This window comes from Phalacrocorax aristotelis, chromosome 17 (assembly GCF_949628215.1).
Source record: "Phalacrocorax aristotelis chromosome 17, bGulAri2.1, whole genome shotgun sequence".
Taxonomy (NCBI): domain Eukaryota; kingdom Metazoa; phylum Chordata; class Aves; order Suliformes; family Phalacrocoracidae; genus Phalacrocorax; species Phalacrocorax aristotelis.
In genome coordinates, this window is record NC_134292.1 from 2557794 (window position 1) to 2579349 (window position 21556).

General features: G+C 47.0%; 1 protein-coding gene across 6 annotated transcripts in view; it reads left to right on the forward strand.

Moving 5' to 3' along the window:
- Nucleotides 1-21556, forward strand: part of LOC142065819 (histone-lysine N-methyltransferase EHMT1-like) — a 124103-nt gene that overhangs the window by 10645 nt on the left and 91902 nt on the right. The window contains exon 1 of one of the 6 annotated variants that reach the window (XM_075112490.1): nucleotides 10308-10331. The exons of the other annotated variants lie outside the window; for them this stretch is intronic. The gene's annotated coding sequence lies outside the window, so the exon portion shown is untranslated. Of the gene's footprint in view, nucleotides 1-10307; nucleotides 10332-21556 lie in introns of those variants that run through there. 6 annotated transcript variants of the gene reach the window in all.

The following is a 21556-nucleotide window of genomic DNA, read 5'->3' on the forward strand; positions in this document are numbered from 1 at the left end:
AATGCTGATGCAGTTGCTGGTTTCTGCCAAAGCAAGGAGTCCACACAAGGAGATCAGACAACAGTCCTTTTCCCTGCTGGGTGCTCATTAACATTTTCTTGCTGATGTATTATTAATTAAGCTAATTTTTATTGCCCTGTAAGTATAGATAGTGGTGCTTTGCAAGCACAGAACATAACCTTGCTTCCCAGAGTTTCCGAAGTATGTGTTGTGCCATGTGCAAAATGGGAGTACTGGAACAACTGACTGTACAGCTGAGTATTGAAGTAAGGTACATCTCTAGGTTTTGTTTTCTTTTTTCCCTCTTACTTAGCAGATGCCCAGTTTCACGGCTGACTGGGGCTGCTGAATGTGGAGCTATATGAGCAGAGAGCTAAGGACCTGTAAATGCCCTCTATGCAGAATTAGTGCAGACAGATAATAGGACTTAAGTGCAAGGAGAGTTTGCAGCGTTGACCCTCAATAAGACAGAAGATTACATAGACTAAAGTAGAGCATTACATTAAAGAGAATCTTGGGGCCTGATCTAAAACCACAGAAATCAGGGAAGGATTTGCCATCCGCTTTGGTGAGAGCAGACGGCTTGCACTGTACCCAAGCGCTGGGGCGGTCAGCAATTTAAACAAAAGAATTTTAAAAACTGTCCAAGCAAGGCTGGTTGGCGGAGTCTGATTATGAGATTTAGAATTTGTCCCTGTTGAAAAGCCTCTGTGCCCAAGAACGACTTTGTAGCCTTGTTAAATGCCAATGAATTGAAATTCTGCTAATCGGCCTGGCATCGCCGTTGTGGTGCTTCGTCTACTGGGAATGCGGTGTCCTTGCTCTCAGCAGCCTGCCTGCCTTAAAGGTGCCGCCGTGCGCTGCTGGTGCCAGCATATCTGCAGGGGAAAGGGCGTGCTGTCATCTCTGAATTTGCTATTTCAGATCAATTTGGGATCTGCGTTTGGAAGTCCCTTGAGTCTGCTGAGACGAGGTGTGCGGAGCGATATCGGTTGCTTTCCTGTGAGGTCTGCCAGGTGGCCTCTCCATCCCAACGCATCCCTCCATCCCTTTTGTGCTGGTAGTTTCCCTGGCGATGAGCAGAGGCTCCCACCCTCGAATGCCCCGGCCAAATGCCATGGCTGGGTTTTGCAGTCTGGGCTGCTCTGCAGGCTTTGTAAATGCAGAATGTTAATTTTTAAGTGTACAGGTTATCGTCACTGGGTAAGAGATGGCAACTTACATATGTCAAAACGTTCACTATTTTCTATGCTCTGGTTTCTGGCTTCATTCCTTGAAACCATGGGTGGACCTGATTAAGAGAAGTAGAAAACTTCTTCCAGAAGCACTTTTTAACATATGAGCTATTTGTGATCAAAGCCCGTATGACTCCAAATGTGTCCAGCACCTCTTCTTTGGACTTCTGATAGCAACATTGGACTTGATCTTGAAAATGAGATCTTTCTTGAAGATGTAATCTTTCACGTTATTCCATTTTTAAATTAGGCTAATGTATGCTGCTTCAGCCTATGCAATTATTAACAAACCTATGTGGTTGTAGCATCTACTGCACGTGCATTCTGTGCTCCTTGCTAGGAAAGATCCACTTTTGATAAACAAATCCACTTTGACAACCTGCCGCTGACTTTTCTAAAGCAAAATGTTGGGTAGAAAAGCGTCGCTTTGGCAAACTTTCCCATTTGTTTGTTTACAACTGGTGTTTTCCTGAGAATTTGCAAGAGTGTAGCAGTTGCAGCTGGAGGTTCAGGCCTAGTTTCACAGTGCAGGTAGGTGGGGGAAAGCAGAGAGGGGGCTAAGAGGGCTGCAGTTCCCCAGCAGCATCCTCTGGCACGGGCTGTGCCATGGTCATGCAGCTCAGGAGCGCCTGGCGCAGGTTCCTCCCAGCCACAGACTGGCTGTGGCTGCATCTGGCCTTGCAAAAGCACTGGGGAAAGCTCTGCCCCATTGGGCAATTCAGCTGTTTTTTTTTTTTTTCCAAATAAGAAAAATCCCTTAATATTTTGGCATGAATTCACAGTGCTTTCTTTTATTCTGTGCATGACAAAACCATGTGGTTACAGTCTCTTGCTCAGTCTGGGTAGGGTCTACTCCTTCATGGACTGCCATCAGAAGTTCAAGGCATGTCTTAAATCCTGCTTAAACCTCACTCTCCAGCAGATCCGCTTTGTTTGGCTCTGGGCACAAGAGTGGGAAGGAGTGTGTTATATTGAGTACTAGAAGTTAAATTGCATGGAAGGAAAATGAACCAGTATTGTTTTTTCACTGCATTATCAGAGCTTTGCGAAGGTTTCGCCAACATAGGATATGGTTTCTGTTAACTGTAAATATCCCTGCGTGTTACATCACCTGGGTGATACAGGCAGGAGGACAGGGTTTCCTGCCTCTGCCTGACAACATCGCTTGTTCCTTGGGTTTTCGGGCACGTGTGTCTCAACGCGCTGCTCTTTCAGCGTTGTTGTCTGGGAACTGTCACACACAGGCCACCTCTGCAAATGAATTTCCAGGAACACAGTAATTTCCCCATTTCTTTCTACAGGAACACTTGAATCAAAATTTTTTGTATGCCTCGTGAATTCAGGGGCTGTTTCCCCAAGCTTGGTTTTAGAGCTAATCTTCACACAGACGCTGCCATTATCTTGGTGATCCTCCCCTTAACTCACCAGCTGCACTGTGGCATTAAGCACGTCTGTCTCTCTCGACAGGAGAATGCTGTATCGCCTTGCTGCCTTTGGGCTGGGCAGCACATGGGAGGACCAGTTGAAATCTCTATCTTTTCTACTAGATCCTATGAATTGCTTATGTGACAACATCAGCTTCTCCAGGGACATGGTGCCCAAAAATCAGATAAAACCCCTCTCCTGGCCTGATAGCCCGCCATGAGTGTGCCAAGCGGTCTGCCTACCTGTGGCGTAGGTTATTTGTTTATATGAATGCCACTCGATGGAGGAATGAGCCCATGGTGCCTCTTGTAATGGTACATTGCAGATCCAAACCAGACAGAAGAGGAGCACAACTGTGTGCTGCTGAGTGCTCTGCTCTGTAATTACATAACGCAGCTAGACAGGTAGGTTTTGATCTTGCAAACATTTACACATCTGAGTAATAATTACTAAAATGCCATAGTATTCAGCATTACAGGGAGAGCGGTTCATCGGTGACACAATGGGTTGGATGCTGGCTGCGCCTTGGATATAGGGTTGCACGTCTAAGCCCTAGATGAGTGGGTAGGTGTGAGCCATGCCTCCATCTAGGAATGCTGCCTCGGTAAGGCTGTGCTGGCTGAGTGTGGGTGCAGTTGTGCTGGCAAAATAAGCCCTCCTGAGCAAAGCAAGCTACTCCCATGGCCTGGAGACCTCGTGGCTAAGGGCTCTGGCGGAGGTGCGTGCCTCACAGCACCCCTCGGCAGAGCGGAGAAGCCAGGAAGCAGGAGATGATGGTGGGGTGTTTTAAACCGCATTTGCAGGTTTTCAGCCATGAGTGACTGGATTTGTAGAAACAACTGTTGACAGGATGATTGTGGCAGTTCCTTTGCATGCTGAAAACTATGACTATTAATTAAGACTGTACTGTGAGAGCTCATTTACATACAGCTCAGCATATATAGACGGAAACTCTACAAATCCCAGTTAACAGACAGATAAAGTTAGCACTTTTTACTGGTATAGCTAATTCGTGTGAAGACACAGGGCCTAGCCATGTCAATAGAAGCACGTTTCCGCTGGCGTAAACCTGGCTGCGCTGCATGTCATGTAAGTGTCGACCAAAGTCATGCTGATAGAGCACGTTTATGTTGGTATAACTTTGAGTGTGCTTTGAGTTGTCTCAACAGAAGCTATCATGCTATAAAGGATGCCCCTATCAGGGATAGCTAAAAAGATGCAAAAATTGTGGATGGGCCGGTAATCAGATCCTTGAATTAATTTACTTTTTTTTCACATTGTACCATTTCAGTGTTTGTCATTCTGTGCATTTGTATTTCTCTGTGCTCGCGATTTTTTTTTTTTAATGGGTCAAATGGGGAACAAGCTATTTTGGAAACATGCAAACAAAAAGCTGGAACGTAGATGCCAGGCGAGGTTAGGCTGGACCGTATCCCACTGCTCGTTTGCTTTGCATGCGGTGTGAAAGGTACGTTGCTGAGCAAAACAGGAATGCTCAGAGCGTGGAGGAGGCAATGATTCTCCCAGAGTAGTGAACAGGCACAGGAGGTGGCATCTCCGCATTGATACCTGTCTGTTTTGGAAGGCCGCAGTCACAGTCTTGTGCTATCAGGGCCTTTGGAATAGGTTGCAGCAAAGTCCTTCAGTTTCCCTGAGGTCTGGATTCTCCCTGTGCGTTACGGCAGGCTTGAGAGAGTGGGGCTTGGTGATCTGTTCCCAGAGCAAGGCAGTCTCCGGGTGCTGTGATCCTCAGCAGTTCATGTAACTTCTTCATCTTTGAATTTTAATCCAGAGAGTGGAGAAATAATGTTCGTCCTCTTCACTGCTTGGTTTTCAACCTGTACAGGTGCTACAAGTCAGAGGTGAGGCCAGCTCAGAGCCATGCTTTGAGCCTTACTTCCTTGAAGCTGGTACTGCCTTTGCTAGCCATCTTACTCATTTTCATAAGGCACCAGGAGAATTTTTGTCTTTGTCAGCTTCACTGAACCATTTGCTTAAGCTTTGAAAAAAGAAATTTTTTTTTTTTTTTTGCTTTCATACTTAAAGCCAGACGCCTCCAGGACTTCCTCTCTGTTACTTCTGCTTAGTTTGTCTGGGTGGTTTTTAATCCCATGCCAGTAGGGTGTGAATGTCTGTATAGCAAATATGACTACTGCAAGTGGCTTGCTTTTCTTAGCTACCTCTCGGAGCCTTCTGGAAGTAGTTGGCAGACCAAAGGTTGAAATCCACTGGTGTAGGTCATAGGGAGAGCCTGGTGCAGAGGGACAGTTCCTGATAAATGAAAAAGACCCCCTTAAACAGTGTTTGTTTATCCTGAGAGACAAATCAGTTAGTCAGATCCTTGCAACCAGCGGGGGGCAAAACGAATCCATGTGTGTGTGAAGTATGAGGATCTTCTGAGCTCTTCCAAAGTTCTCCAGCATCAAAACTGGTGCTGCAGACAGTGTGACGCAGCGAACACAAACCACCATGGATTGATTTTGACAGTGGGTTGCAATCGCACAGAAGCCTGCTATTTGCTGTCCTCCCCCTCCCCACACTCCAGTGGGTAACATTTACAAGCAGGGCACTGGGCACACCCCTTTGGTGTGGTGCCTCCATGCAGAAGGTGCTAGAAGGGCCAAAGGGAAGTCCCCGAATCAGTCTGCTTTGAGGATTATTTTCTAAAGCATCCATATTCATTGCAACCGCATGGGCCACTCTGATAAGCCCTGAAAGGTGCCTGAAATACAGTGAGATCCCATTAAGAGGCTAATTTTGTCTACCCTGCCCAATGAACTTCTGGAATTTAACCTAAATTGGATTTGTCCAGTGAGAGGTATTCTGACCAGGTCTCCTCCTGCAAAGGCAACCTGCTCAACATGCAAGTAGGGATTTACTTTGCCTTTACAGAAAAGTCTGTCCCGAATTCTGCTTCTCTGCACCAAAGTCAGCCGTGAGGTCTTGGACTGTAATGGCATGTTCATGCCAGGCATGAAATATAGCATGCTCGTGAAGAGGAGCAATGCCTTGGTCAGTCATGGGGCTCCTGACAAGAAGCAGACGTGGGGCTGAGCTGCTGCAATTTCTTACTGAGATGATGAACTCGCTAAATTATCATTCTGCCCACCAGAAGTATTGGAGATGGCAGTTCCCTGCTCGAAGAGAGGTGTCTTGGTCCCATTTTATGTTCTTGCTGCCTCCTTGATAACATCCTCGGTGGGGCTATGGACCCTTTTTGTTCTGTGCCCCAGTTTCTAGCATTTGCTGCTCTAGCAGCACATCCAGACCCAGAGCAGCGGGATCCTGGTGCTAACGTAACGCTGCGGTTTAAAAGAAGGAAGCAGGGCACAACAGGTCATGAGCAGCTTTTCTATGAAACGGTCACACTTTGAGAAGGGGAGGATGAATGGCAGGTTGTGATATCTCGTCTTGCGACTGACATTGTTTTCATCATAAAAGATGAGAAATAGCCTTCCGTTACTGCCGCATTTACAGTTTGTAACGTTGCTGTATTATTTTCCTTTTTCGGAGTATGACAACGCCGACCAGACTGAAGCTGTGCGTCCGCTGAAGCCAGGCCGATAGCAGGCAGCATGGCTGCTCTCCTTCGTGGGGAGCTAAACAACTCCAATTTTGCAGGCTCCCTTTTAGCCCTGTGCTACCACTAGACTGTCCCTACAGCGCGGATGCACTGACCTGCCATTCATCTGTACGTTTGGACGGGGAGAGAACAGGGCACCGTATTTTATCCTAGAAAAATGCAGGTATTGTGTGAAAATAATTCTGATGGGCTGCAAAACTCAGGAGCCCGCTGTTGCTCTGCAGTGTGGTTTGTGGGATCCTGTCAGCTGGTTTGGCATTTTGTGGCTTTACTATAAATGGCGATAGTGATACAGTATTATGTGTTAACGTTTTTTTTTTTTTTTCCCCCTCCTGAGTGCTCTTCCATGCTTTGCCACGATGTTACAGACTAGACCGACAGTGTAAAAGCCACCTGCAGCTGCTCTGTGGGTAAGAAAAGGAGAAATCCTTTTCAGATTTTGGGCGTACATTCCCACAGCTTCCTGCTCTCCCAGCCACTGATGAAATTTAGAACCAAGTGCGCTGTGTGTAGCTAGAGGTGAAAACCTCAGCAGGCTCTTCCACAGGAAGTCTGACCCAACTGGCGAGTGCGACTGAAGTAATTCACGATCCGCTGCCTTTCACCTGGCCATCCCTCCCAGACCTCTGAAAGGTGTTGAGGTCTGTGGACGTTTAGACCATGTCCTCAGATGCCTGCTGTTTGCCGGCAAATAGAGTATGAAGGGTGAGTACCAGCCATTGACTTGATCTTGCTTCCAGTGGGTCACCCCTTTTTGTTTCGATATTGGGCTCCAAATCTTGTTTTTTCAAGTTAGTGTGATTGGAGATGCTCATTCTGCAAGATTTGGTCATAATCGTTATACAAATACACTCTTTCCTGGGACCAGTGGTCATGTCAAATGAAGCAAGAAGCCTGCGTGCCCTGTGTTCACTGGGAGCTGCTGGTCCCCCGTGCTTAGAGACACCACTTTCCCAAGTCATGCTTCCTTTTTCTCTTGGTTTTCTTATGTATTTGGTACTGTTCAGGCCCCTGGCAGCCTGCCTAGACGGGGTCACAGCTACATCGCCTGGAGCTGCCCCAGGCTTTGTAAGTCTGGGACGCTTGTGCAGCATGAGCTTTGTGGGCTCTGAGGGTCTTGGCTTTACTGTGCTTGTGCAGCTTGTTGGTACCTTCTGCACCTCCTTCTCTGCCAGTGGTTAACACCTGATGTGGAGGATACAGCATCCTGTAGGCCACCTACCTCCTCTAGCAGCAGAAGCTGAATTATTGCTCTGTTTTGCTGGTACTTTTAGGCTGTTTCCGTGACTTCTGCAAGAACTCATGGATAAATAGTGAAGGTACCAGAGTTTCTAGGTTCTGCAGTACTAGTTAGAAGGTTGCCATTGCACCAGGCTCGTATTCCAGCTGCATGGTGTCCTGCAAATTATATAGGCAATTCTTAGCTTTTTTTTTAATACAAATGAGTCTTTAAAGGGAGTCTGCACTGAGAGTGTAAAATGCCTACGAGATTTCAGCGAGGCCGATTTTCTTCTCTGTTGCACTGTGTGGGCAGCACTGGGCCTCACGACATGGCCTCTGGGTCACACTGAAATGCACGAGAGGAGCCTTTGGTGCATGTACTTGTATCATGTTTAGTCCACGAAAGAGCAAAGCAGCGCAGTTCCTAGGACGAAACGATTAATTGTATACGCAGGGTATGGGGGTCGCAGCGGGGATATTAGAACAGCGCCATCCATTTGCTGCCACCGTGTTGCTGAACATGGTTTTGTTCGTATTTCTGAGGCTGCCGGTGGACAGTGAGGTGGGTCGAAGTGAGGCAGCCAGGAATGGGGAGGGTTTAAAGAAGGCTGCCCCGCTCTGCTTCTTCCCTACGGGTTTGAAGGAGAAGGGGTTCGTTTCCTCTTCTCTCTCTCATCATCTTCATCCAGCTGCAACTTTCATGCTACTCAACACAAATGAGGAGTGTCAGAGGTGGATTTCACCACATCACGTACTATCTCCTCTTTGGTAAATCAGTGCTACGCCACCATACTGTTCCGCGAGAATGTCTCTGTCCCATTCCTTTTTTAGCCAGGTGGAAGGCTGGGTGGGTTTTTAAATGATGATATTTTAAAATTTGAGAACAGCTTTGATGTATTGACCTGCTGCCTCTATGAATCGAGCTGTCTGGGCTGGCATCTGGAGATAAGAGGCTGTCGAGTAATTGCTTATTATTGACTGATTGCCAGCTTGGGCTGTTTGCTTGAAGAAGAATCAATAGCAGTCAATCTTCTAAGTCTAAACTCTGAGGGAGTATGACTGATTTCCAAATTGGGAATGACAGGTCAGGATAACTCCATATCTGATATCCCAACTTCATGTTTGGGTGTAATCCTGCAGAGGAGGAGGAAGTGCAGGACACTATCTTCCTGCACCAGGGCTTTCACATCTGCCTGCTTTCAAGTCTGGGATTTTTCTTTGCAGGGCTTTTCAGGGACAGATCCCACCCGCACTCCAAACCTTCCTCTGAGAAGTTGGAGCAGCCCCAGCACCACCTGAGATCGGTGGGAGGCGAAGGCAGGATGAGTGCAGCATCATTCATTAAGTCCCCAAAGGGTAGAGCAGGGAGGGGCGGATGAACAGCCTGTGCTATGACACATCCAAACCAACCAGTTTGGATGCTTTATAAATAAAACAAAGCATCTATTTTAATGCATGGTAACAGAGATTTCCTTTCTGTGGGTGATTCTATTTAGGTGACAACAGAACAAAATATCCAGTGTCACCATACGTTTTATCGTTCCTTACGGAGACTGTCGCTATGGTGAGCGTTCATTTTAAAAAGCAGGCATAGCCCTTATTTAACACTATCATGACATGTTGCCTTTTTTGTGGATTCACATGTGGGGCTTGCAACATAAAAGGGCTTCATGGCATCAAAGGCATTCAAGACTTTTTTTTTTTTTTTTAAATAAATGTTTAGATCTCTGTGATGGCTGGGGTGAAGTCTGGCGACTGGATCTGTGAAGCAATCTCACACCTTTGGCCGTAGCCCACTCCGGATTTTCCCCAGCGCTCAGGGGTTGCAGTCTGGTCTCTGTGTGTCCTAGACTCAAGCAGGGTTTAAAACTTGAAATAAGAGCCTTTTGTGGGGGAGGGGGAGGCTTGGATCTCTATCAGCTACAAAGAGCAATTAAGCAACAGGACATAAAGTAGATAAATGGGAAGGGGAACGGCAGCACCCTGGTAATATGGGAAGATGAAAATGGAATAATCTGTTTCTGAAGTATTTGTCCTTAACTTTGGAGTTTTATTTTCATCAGGAAAGCTCTGATTCAAGGTGCACCATTTGGGGTGAGGGAGAAATACCTCAAATAGAGCAGTTTAATCTACAGTGGTCTAGGAGAGAATGGACACAATTATTTGAACACCCTTGTTTAGATACTGGATTTGTTGTCTACTAGCAAATCCTCATCTGCATGGATCCTTAATCTGTGGACTTAAATGTGTCTCAGGATCTGTTATCTACTGTGATGCAGAGTTGAGAACTAGATTTCTAAAGCTGGTCCTTTTTATTTGAATGTTCTCCCTCCCCCCCCTCAGCACCCCAAATTATCTTCCTGATTTTTTTAAAAGCAAAGATGAGCCAACAAGTGATACAAAAGAAAAATCTGCCAGTGAGGAGAAGTTATTTTTGACTTAAGATTCGGTGGATGAACTGTCCACCAGCTTGTAGAGAAAAGCCAAGATCAGACATTTAAAACGTGTGTCGCAGGGAAACCACTAGCCCCCCCTCTTCCTGAAAGGGCACATTAACGTGAAATCTTTAAACCTCATTGGAGGTGGAGGGTTGGGCAGAGATCCTTTCTAGAGCTCTAGGAAGGGATTAGCCCTTATTTGGGGGGCTGTTTAACTTTGCCTGTAGCCCTGAAATGGCATTTCCTCATGTCTGCAGCAGCCCTCATTTCATGAAATGGATGCAACTGCTGAAAAAAGATCTCGCGTGAGCATGCTCACTGGAAGATTAATCCTTTAGAGGGAGTTGGAGAGTTAAGCTACTGTAATTTCTCTGCAGTTGGCTGCAGTAAACAACTGCTCTAAAGACACGAGGAAAAAAATTGACGGAGGTATATGGGATTAATGTACATATCTTTTTGTGTTTCTACTTTAAGGTTGAGGGTTTGATAAAGGTTTTTTCTCTAAGAGCTGGGGAAGAGGGATCTGTGTAATGATTTTATGGGTGACCTTCATGTTGTGGTTTCTTTTATTCCTCCAGGCCAAAGTAATCCTATTTCCGTGCAAGGCCATACTGAGGCATGGGCTGACTTTCTAGAGCTGGGGTAGAGCACCAGGGTGACTTCGTGTTGAGTTAAATGATTATATGAGGTGAGGCCTGCTGCACGTTGAGCTGTGTTGGCAGAAGGGAGCTGAAAACACCTAGTCCTGTTTAGTTATGATCAGAACCCAGTGGGACTCGATATATCATGCTTCTGTTGGAAAGAAAATGTGTAAAGGGATTAGCTTTGCCTACAGAATAATAGTATTTTTTTTATTACTTTGCTCCCCCTCCTCCCCATGCCTGAGGAGCTGCAAACCTGTGTCAGATGGGGGAAGAAAAATAATCGTTGAGATATTTTGGCTTTGCTTTAAAGGATGATCACTTTTCGCATGTTGAGGAGAGAATGCCTTGCCAGCGAGGTAAGTGTTGCAGGCACACGGATTGCGTCAAGGTGAAACCGAGCTCCTTCCTTCCCAGCCGCTGCTTTGTGGGTGCATCCTGGAGGAAGGAAAACCTCTGTTAGTTCCTAGTGAGTGCACAGCATTTTATCTACTCACCTCCAGAAAGCGTGGGTGAAGGAGGATGTGATTTACTGCCCTTGATGCTTTATATTGGCTTCCTCCAAATACTTACAGCGCCAGCGATGGAGGACCAACCTGGGGGCTCTCAGGACGTCGAACAGAAATACCTGGGTGGCTTGATTTTTCTCAGGCTGCTTCAGTGCAGTGCTTGAGCTGGGAGAGGCAGTGCTCACTAACCATGGCCTGCGTCTTTACCTCTTAAAAACATCTAGCAAATCCTTCTGAAAGATGAGGAAATGGAGGTGAACTGTCAGCAAAACTTGCCTGGCTTGGGCGGGGGGGGGCAGGCGGGGAAGGGCATCGTTTTGAGTGTTACATACCTAACTGGAATAAATTGTTCCCCTTGAGCTCGAGTTGTTAGAGATCACTCCTCAGCAAGTCGCCAGGACTGTGTGGAAGAAGGGCACACCCTTCCTCCTTTGAGGAGTGAATACTAATAGATGCAACTCTGCCTGTGCCACTGAAAATTCATGTGTTGCACGGCTGTGACAGCAGCCCGGGTGTTACCTGGTGTAAAATTTATGTCCAACAGCAGCAGGATCTGTTTGCGACGTTGTGTATTGGAAAATGGCTTTGTATTTCCTTGGAGTGGTGTGAAGAAGGGAATAATAATTTAATAATTTTGCAAATGTCAGAGGCTCCCACTAGATTGTCTTGTGGTAGCTGTCAGCTTACGTGTGATACACCGGTGGATGCTAATGCTGTCAGATGAGTTCAGAAGGGCAGTTCTATTACAGACTTCTCTGAGCTGGAGATGCTGCATATTTGAAGGAAATTTGCCACCCCAATGTTGAAGTTTTTTGCTTAGTCTCTCCTTTTCCCCTTACTTCCAGAAGCTCTGGCTAGCACAGATTGTCTGTTCCGTGGATGGTTTTAGGGAACATTGATGGCTCTGTGCGTAGGGGGAATAATTAGCTACCAAATGCAAATAGATTGTTTCTTGCTGTTTCAAAATCATTGTAATTTCTATTGTGGATGGGTTAATTATATCTTTGTTTTGATGGGTGTAAGGAAAATGATAGAGATATAGCAATATAAATCTATATAGGGAGGGATGTTATTTTCAGAGTATTGTTTTGGAAATCGTGAGAACAAAGACTCTTGGAGGACCATGGTTCTGTCAGGATCCAGCAGTGTTGCATGGTTCTTGGTGGTGGAGGACTGTTTTCTGTTTCAGATTTTTATCTTATGCCAGCGACTTATCTGTAACCACGACAAGGGGGTTTCAGTTTAGAGGAAAATGATCAAATTCTGGTTAAAGTGCATTTGGCTGAAGGGCTGGGAAATAGCTTATTGAAAAGCAAAGGTGAAAGCAAGAAAGTTAAAATAAACCTTAAAATTTATGATCAGGGTGCAACAAAAATACATCTTTAACCTAAAGCATGTAGGTGGGGGGCTGCTTTACCAGTACAGGACCCAGAGGTCCCGTGGCACCAGGGCTGCTCCGTACGCTGAAACGAGGAGCGTATCCCTGGCTCTCCCCCAGTGCAGGTCATCGCTGTCTTTCCCTTTTGCAGTGGGTGACTTCAGGGAGCCTGGATCTGTCATCTCATTCTTTATTGCAACCTCACTAGGCAGAGGAATCGAGTTCATCCCTAAAATGGTTTGGACCAGCTCTAAACTTTTTCCTTCGGTCTCCAGTACCAGGACGGGCATCTCTGGCACCAGAAAATGGGAGAAAGGCTCAGGAAAAGGACAAAGGTGACACTGTTCCCTTTGTGCCATGCCTTTTGGCTCAAAGCCAAAGAGTAAAGCCCTCCTCCTCTTCTTTTAGAGCAAAATGGCGAAAATGAGCTATTTTCAGTGGCTCAGGAGAGCCCCTAGCATGGAGCACCATGCTTCAGCCTTACCAAGCCTTTGGTGGCCTGGGGACTTTGTGCCTCCGGATCGGAGCAGCTTTTGCGGGAGCCTCAGCCCACAGCCGCTTCCCTCCTGCGCAGGGCTGCTCTTCTCTGCCGAGAAGACATTCAGCTCCTCTCCAGCAAGCCCTGGAACTGATAAGTCTGAAAGGAAAAAATAGCTACATTCAAATTTAATTTTTGTTTTGTTTAAAGTTTGTGGATTGTGTTCTTGGGCTCTGCCAGAGGAGCTCTGCGGATCCCTGCTGGGGTGTTTCCACGGAGTGAGCACCTCCCTCCCACTGCAAGCCCCCCAGCCCTCTGGTATGGCCAAACCAAGCGGAGGTCGGTTCCTCAGCCTGGGCAGCTCGTAGCCCCCTTGAAGTGGGTGCAAAGTCTGCTGCGAGGTGGGCTGTGAACCCCAACAGCTGAGGGGACGGGGCACGTCTGTTTCTGCCGCAGCCTACGGGGCGCAGGGGTGTCAGCGGGGGAGGCAACAGCCAGTGCTCAGGCAGGAGTCATCTGGGGAGAGCAGAGGTGTCAACCACCCGAAAACATGACCCCGGGTGTTTAACTCGCGTGTCCCGCGGGTCAGTGCGGATGGGGCTGTGCAGACAGCCGTGCGTGCAGGGGACTCCTGAGATGGGTAACTTGGGCTTTTCAGGAGGATTCATTGCCTGAATTTGCAGGCTCATATCTTTAGATTTCTGTGAAAAATCCTGCCCATATGGTCAGTTTTGTCTCTTTTTCTCCATCAGCATAACTTTGTTCAGTGGAGGAACTGAAACCTGAATTTGGGACTTGCTCACCTCTCTCGTACCGTAGCAGCCAAGGACTATATTCAAAACAGAAAGAACAAAATGGAACTGAATCTTACAGGTGTATCTAAAGAAACCTTATGCAACCTGGCAGTCACAAGGAGGAGAAGGTTACTGTGCTGGGTAATATATTGCATCAAAGTCCCAGTCTTTAATAATCAAATGATGACCACTTCAAAGCCTGGTGTCTGCTTCTCTCCCTTCTGAGTGCTTCAGCCAACCTTTAGTCAATTGGCAGTGGCTTTAAAACCAGACATTATGATATCAGCCTTGTAATTATTTGCTGTGATGAATCTTCTTTCTGCTGTGAAGCTGTGTGGAAGGGTTTTCTGTAATGTGCCGCATTTCTCCATCTTCATGCCTTAAGGAGGCTCCCTTCAGAGAAGTTTTGTCTCCTGCTCTCCTGCCTTCCTGACCATTTTGAAATCCAGCTTGTGGCTGCATTTCAGCTTCCTTAACACCCTGAACGAGCTCCTTGCTGCTGCAGCCTTGCTTCATGCCCTTTTGCAGCTCTCTCCCTCTGCCCCGAGCCCTCCTGCTGGGCTGCCAGGTCTTCTGCACGCCCTGGGCGAAGCAGGGAAGGGCCTCATGGCATCAGCCCCGCAGACCCCATGGGAGCCCTGTGCTCCTGGGAGGCTGGTGGAGCCCTGCTTTGAGAGGGGGCTGGAGCAAGCCCGAAAGCAGCAGGGGACTCCCTACCCCGCTTCTTCCTGAGGATTAGTAAGTGAAGTTATTGGCACAGAGGAAGGAGCTGCATTTTTTAAGCTGCCTGTGAAATTAGTAGAATAACTACATTCCCATAATGGACGAGGCTTAATGAATGGATCAGTGTGGAGGACATACATTTGGGCTTCCGAGGGTTAGAGAAGCAATACAATGCAGTACGTTATGCTTGGAAAAATATGGTCTGTGGTGAAAGGGAAGATGGAAGGAAAATCCTGCTTTAAAGACCTGCATCCACCTGCAGGGGAAAGATGGAATTAAACAGTGCAGGGGGAGAGCAGAAATGCAGGAGACAGGGCTGTGAGCATGGCAGTCGGAAGAGGAGAGGACCAGGAGGAATGGATGGATGGAGGATGGGTGAGGCTGTGCTGGAGGAGGCTGGTTTTGAAGGTGGTAGTGAAGTGACTAGGTGGCTCCTAAAAAAAAAAATTAAAAAAAAAAAAAAGAAGAAATGAACTGCAGTGATCCTTCAAGCACCATCTAGTCCGTGACCTACTTGCTGCCACGGTGATTTGCAGCTAGAGTAGTGAACAGAAGAAATGGCTGTTCCTGGTGTGAAGGAAGGGCAGGGGTGCCGGTACGTGCGGGAGCTCTTTGTAGCGGTGCTTTCTCCAGCTGCGGCGACGTGGCTGCACCCCGGCACCTGGAGCGCGCAGACCACTGCTGGGGAAAGCAAAGGGAGCAGCTCTGAGTCACGCATTTCCCTCTGGTGTCACAGTGGTGGAGGGAGACAGTGCCAGATCTTGGAACCAGGCTCAGATGTATGAGCTGGCTTAAACATGTGAGCTCCTTGATGCACGAGAGAGCTCCTTCCCCGGGAGGGGTGCGGGGCACCACGTAACTGGTCTGTCTGGGGACACGGCTCAGCAGGACACGGTACGAACAGTAGAAGTTGTTCATCCCTAACCTCCTTATTAATCCACTGCAAACTAAAAGTCTGCTTTCTCCTGCTTCTGCTCTTTCAGGAGCCCCCACTAACCTGATCATTCTTAATCTTATCTTATTTTCCAGATCATCAATTTGATTTCTCAGTAGTTTTACAGTCCTTAGTGTTCCTGGGAATCTGTCCCTCCATCAATTATCTCTGTTTCTTTTTCGAGGCTGTAGCAACCTTGAACCACAGTTTTCATACTATTTTTATAACTTGCACTGCTTATTAGAGGAGTTCTTCAGAGTTAACTGCACAGTTCTTACCAAGATATCCCAAAATTTTCTCAGTAACTTCATCTCTTGCTAATATGAATTTGAAGGCTCTTCTTTTCCTCTTGTTCTCTTCTCCCACTGGGGTTTGGGATACCTTGAACTTAATTCATATATGTAGGTATACATGCATGTCACAGCATATCAGATAATCCTTTAACCATATCAGTCGTGATGCTGGGCATCTAGTGCTGCAGGCTGGCGTCAGAGTGGCAATGAATAGGCAGTCGCTCTTCTCCTTTGCATTCATCAGCAAGCATTAGCATATAACCTTCCTTTGCTTAATTTTGAAACTGGTTCCAGTATCTTCTATAGTGCTTGAAATCCAGGTAAGTTCATTACTCTCAACAGAATCAATGTGGATTTACTGGGGGCAGAGCCTCGGAGGGGGGACGGCTGTTGTCAGTGCCCAGTGCCGTGGCTGCTCTTACTCCCACGACACCTTTCCTGCTCAGACTAGGGCTGCATCTAGCCTGGGGCTGCTTCAGATTTACCTCTGTACAAAATGAGATTGGGAAGTAGCCTGTGTATCTTTTTTTGAGGTGTTCTGAGTTGCTGTATTAAATAAATAGAAAAAAGTTCGATGAGTGTGTGAAATGACAGCCTTCCTCCTGCTGATGGCAGATAGAATCATGGAATCATGGAATGGTTTGGGTTGGGAGGGACCTTTAGAGGCCAGCTAGTCCAACCCCCTGCAGTGAGCAGGGGCATCTGCAACTAGATCAGGTTGCTCAGAGCCCCGTCCAACCTGGCCTTGAATATTTCCAGGGATGGGGCCTCCACAACCTCTCTGGGTAACCTGTTCCAGTCCTTCACCACTCTCACTGTAAAAATTTTCTTCCTTATATCCAGTCTAAATCTACCCTTCTTTAGTTTGAAACCGTCACCCCTTGTCCTGTCACAACAGGCCTTGCTTATGAGGTCGCCCTCATCTTTTTTATAATCCACCTTTAAGCACTGAAAGGCCGCAATAAGGTCTCCCCGCAGCCTTCTCTTCCCCAGGCCGAACAACCCCAGCTCTCCCAGCCCAGCCTCGTAGCAGAGGGGCTCCAGCCCTCGGGTCATTTCTGTGGCCTCCTCTGGACCCGCTCCAACAGCTCCATGCCCTTGTGCTGGAGGCTCCAGAGCTGGACGTGGCGCTGCAGGGGGGTCTCACCAGAGCAGAGCAGAGGGGCAGGACCCCCTCCCTCGCCCTGCTGCCCACACTGCTGGGGATGCAGCCCAGGGGACAGTTGGCTTTCTGGGCTGCGAGTGCACATTGTTGGCTCATGTCCAGCTTTTCATCCACCATCACCCCAAGGCCTTCTCTGCAGGGCTGCTCCCAATCCCTTCATCCCCCAGCCTGTGTTGGTATTGGGGGTTGCCCCGACCCAGGTGCAGGAGCTTGCACTTGGCCTTGTTGAACCTCATGAGGTTCTCACAGGCCCACCTCTCCAGCTTGCCCAGGTCTCTAACTCCCAATATGACATCCCGTCATATTGGGAGTTATTTGTGAGTTAGCAGTCCAAGGTTATTTAACTCCAAGACTTCTGCACTTGCCTTGCAAACTCCATCCAAGAAGATCATTTCTTTGGAAAAAAAAAAAAGAAAAAAAGTCCTCTGTTTTTCATAAATTGTGAATTGTGCTCTTGTCTAAGCTGATTATTTTATTTATTCTGATAATCCTCTCTTCCAGAATAAAGGAAAATTAATTGTCTTCCTATTTCCATAATGATTTGCCCTTCAGACAGTTGCCAGGCAAAGTGCTTAAAACCTGAAATGAAAAGATGGTGAATGTTTAAAATCATTGAGCTACTGTAGGAACATGTTTGTATTTTAATAGGGTGGTATTCAAGTGGTCCCAGAGAGTGCTATTTGCTCTGTGTTCTGTAGGATTATGAGGTGGTTTTTTTTTTGCTTCTGCATATGAAAATGGGGTCAAGCCTGCTGTGGTAGATAGTACAAGTCTTATGTAGGATTTTGCTAGCAATATGGACTGCCTGCAATTGAAGCCCTAAAATTATCCGGCATTAGTGGGGAGCGTTGTCCTTGAGCTTCGTTCTGTTTGGTTGCTGGGAAGGTGGCTTTGCTGCGTTTCAGTGTCTGGAGGTGGGCAAGGGCTTACTTCCTCACAGGTGTGATGGGACAAGATTTTTCCTGCAAGAGCTTTTCACTGACACTTACCTGGCTCTTGGTTATTTTTAACTTTGGCTGGCTGAAAAAAGTTACCTGACTAATTTGGGGAAATGCTGGAATGCTTCCTTAAAAGGCCCAAAAGGGATGTAATATTCAGTGATGAATCTCAGAGCTAAATTAGAGCTTTTGTGGGTGCGTTGGTCAAGGAGTTCCATATTTTATCAGCTAACACATTTCTTTTTATGCCAGGCTATGCGTTCGGGACTCCTGGCTAGCCAGGCACACTGGCAAAGCCGGTGTGGAAGCCGTGGCACAGCTCCAGAACTAGTACAGCGTCAGGGGAGTGGTGAATCTGCCCTCCACTTTGCTTTCCAGTTTTATTCCAACAAGCTTTGAGAAATATATGAAAACCTGGAGCTGGGGATGGCCATGCTTCCCGTGGGGGATTACACTGAGGGCGGGCGAAGAGAACAAGCACGGTGTGTTAAAAGCAAGAGTCTTGCGTAACGAAAAGGGTTTGTTACCAGGTCATTCACGTCCCTGTAAGCTTTGCCCATCCAGGTGTGGGCTCCCAGGCGTAGGGACAGCAGAGGTGGGGCTCATTTCCACTGTATTCAGGGAAAAGGGGCTGGAACTAGACCTGGACGTGGCCCTGGCTCTTTCCTCATCTCACGGCGTGTCCGGAGGCGTTGGGGACAGCCTCAGTGCTGTGTTTCAACACAAGAAACTGCATGGCAATAAACTCCTCATATCTGTTGTATGTTTCCCTCTCCCTGTATGTGGAATTGCTTCAAAGAAGCAGAGTGTAATCCGTCATGGGAGAGAGAAGGGTAGGAGTTAACTCATTTTCAGGATCTTACCGTGGCACCTAGTCTGGCTAATAGTGATTTGTCTTACTTGGCTGCTGCGGTAATCCCATAAGGGACACACTGGGAGAGGGCTCAGCACAAAGGACCCGTGGCCCCCGGGTATTTCCATTAGCTGAAGAGCACATGTGATCATCTGTTGAATTTATAGCCAGTTTTGTGCTGCCATCACAAACAGAAGAACAATGGAGGTATCTTAATAGCACCCAAGTCCAGGAGACTACTGTACTGTACCGTTCATCACCCAAATACCCCTTCACACAGGGGAGGGAGGGAGCCTCTCTCCTGGTTCGAGTGAGCTTAGGGAACATAAAACCAGGTGTGTGAATATCCTCCTCAGGTCTCGCCTGCTATGCTGTGCATACAAGAGTCTTTTGTTTTCTGTTAAACATCATAACCTGGCAGGGGAATTCATTAATGCGAGTCCCAACAGACTTTGATTTTGCCAAAGATTGATTTTGAATCACTCTCCCTACTCTTAATAGAAGAGATCTCTCTCTCCTCCCCGTTCAGCAGTCCTGGGGGGACGTAGGTGTAGGCCTCAGCATAAAAGTGCCCAGTTTTGTTTGTTCTGCAGCTGGTATGGATTGTTATTTCTTGCAGTCGGTGCACTTGGCTTATTGCACATAGAAGAAGTTACCCCAGACAGAGAACACTCAGGTGGCCACCTCCTGTCTGTCGAAAGCTGCCATTGATTTCAGTATTTTAGGCTCCGCTCTTAAATCACAGATGGAGCTGTATTTCCAGCTAGTACAAACCCATACATTTCACTGAAGTAGGTGAAAAGACTCTAATTTACAGCAGTTGTGGTCCTGAGCTGTAGCAGCGTAAGCTATGTGTGCTTGGTGTGGAGGGAGAAGCCTGAATGTATCATCACACAGAGTCTTCTGTAAAATAGCTCCACGCTGGCGTGGTTGCCTGAAGGGCTTTTTAAATGGCAAAGGTTGTGAAATTGTGGCAGGAAACATCAGAGGACGGGAGCTAGGCTAGAGGAGGACGCGTGCCCTTTCCTACAGCACAGCAAAGTCTGGAAAAGCGGGTGTCAATGGCTATATTTTGCAAAGCACCTTCTTCACGCTCCAGGCGTTTCGTGTGCTAGGCAGTGACCTATAGGCCTTTTTCAAATAAGAAGAGTTTTATAGCCGTAGCCTTTTCTCCTGATCTTTTGATGGCTCTTTGCAGGAGTAACTGTGTTTGTTAGCTGGGGGCTGTTACTAGTCCCGTGAGACAATGCTACTTTTTAAAATTAATATTGGTTTTTTTTAGTCACCATCACTATACTGATAATCTTGTCCTTTTGTCTTCTGCTCCCCGAGGGAGTTTTTGCCCTTCCTGGATCTCATCCTGATCCCTGCTTGCGAAAACAAATCCCGGGTTGCTGATGAAATCAGTTGTCTGATGCACTGCATCATCTATGATTGTGCAGGGAGGGAAGGAACGACTGCCCTGCCAGAATAGCAGCGCATTAAACATTTTGCTTTGGCTACGGGCATCCAATCTTCCCTTCTCTGTATCCTATCCCCTGTCTAGTTGAAGTAAGAGAAGCTCATCATATTCAGGTCCTCAAGAGTATTTTCTCTTGGTCTTGTGGTTAGGACTGAATATTGCATAGCATCAACAGCCTTTCCCTCCTCTCCCCTTCTGGCACATCAGGTTATATATGACATATGCACAGGAGGTGGATTGAAGGGGCTAATAGACCTCCATCATTAACAATGAGCCTGTAAATGAGTGTTTAGTGCTGGCAGTATCGTGTACGTTCTGCTCTTCCACCCTCCAGAGCTCAGGGATGACAAAATTACTAGAGGCAGCAATGGTAGGTGCCACCGTGCCTGTGCTGCCTGCTCAGCTCCTCCTGGTGAGCAGCTCCCCCAGGAAACACCCTTGTACTCCTGCCTTTCCGTGGGAACAACTTGTTTAGACTGCCCTTGCTGCGAAGCGGCCTGGGCTGACTATTTTTCTGTTAGGCACCTTCACGATCGGCTGGCGTTCCCGAGACGGTAGCTCCGAAGGCATCGCTAGGTCCTGCGTGTGAACTTCAGGTGGAAAAGGAATTCAAAATGACCGTGCGTCTAGTAGGCTGCATCTTTGTGAAAAAAAAAAAAAAAAAAAAAAAAAAGATACAGGTTCTTCTCTTAGTTTTGTAAGATCGGTAGTATTGTTTGCTTTGAATGTTTTATTTTGCGTTTTCGTGGTTGTGGTTTTCTTTGTCTCTGTGCACCTATAATGTCACAGTGCCCAGCGCAAGTGTTAACTATAAAATTAGAGCCATCTGTGAAGTCTGGGACTGGGGGTGGGGAGGAAGCGGAGGCGTAGCTTCCAAAGATTTGGTTAAAAATCAAACTGCTGGATTTTGAGTGACAGTTCGGTAGTAGCTGCTTGTCTCTGTTTACTTTTACTTGGGATTTGGGAACTTGCAGAGGCCCTGTAGCCTGCAGGACACGTAAATCTGCACAGAGTTTCACTAGCCTGGTGGGGCTGGGCTGGGGTACATCTGGAGGGCTCATTTCTCAGCACTGCAGATTTGTTGCTTTCCCCACAGAGCTATTGTCTGAAGAGGCACTGATAGACGTTCGCTATTGATTCTTTGTCTGGAGAGAGAACTGGAGTTACATTTATTTTTTTATATATATATATTCTTTTTAAATGTGAGGATGCGTGTGTATATGCATTTTTATACATCAGATTGCCTGAACAAACTTTTCTGTTTCTGAGTCACTGCTGCATTTTAAAGCAGGTGGAAGAGTTGCCATGGCTGAGATGGTGCTTATTGGGCCTTTTTGAGGTTTCCAGGGCTCAGGAAAAAAATGAGGAATGGATGATTTTGATTTTGGGGAAACAGCAACCAAACAAATCCCCAAACAAAAAAAATCTTTATCACATTTCAAATCTTCCTTCTCCCCCCACTTCCAAATGTGCTTTTTAAAGAGTT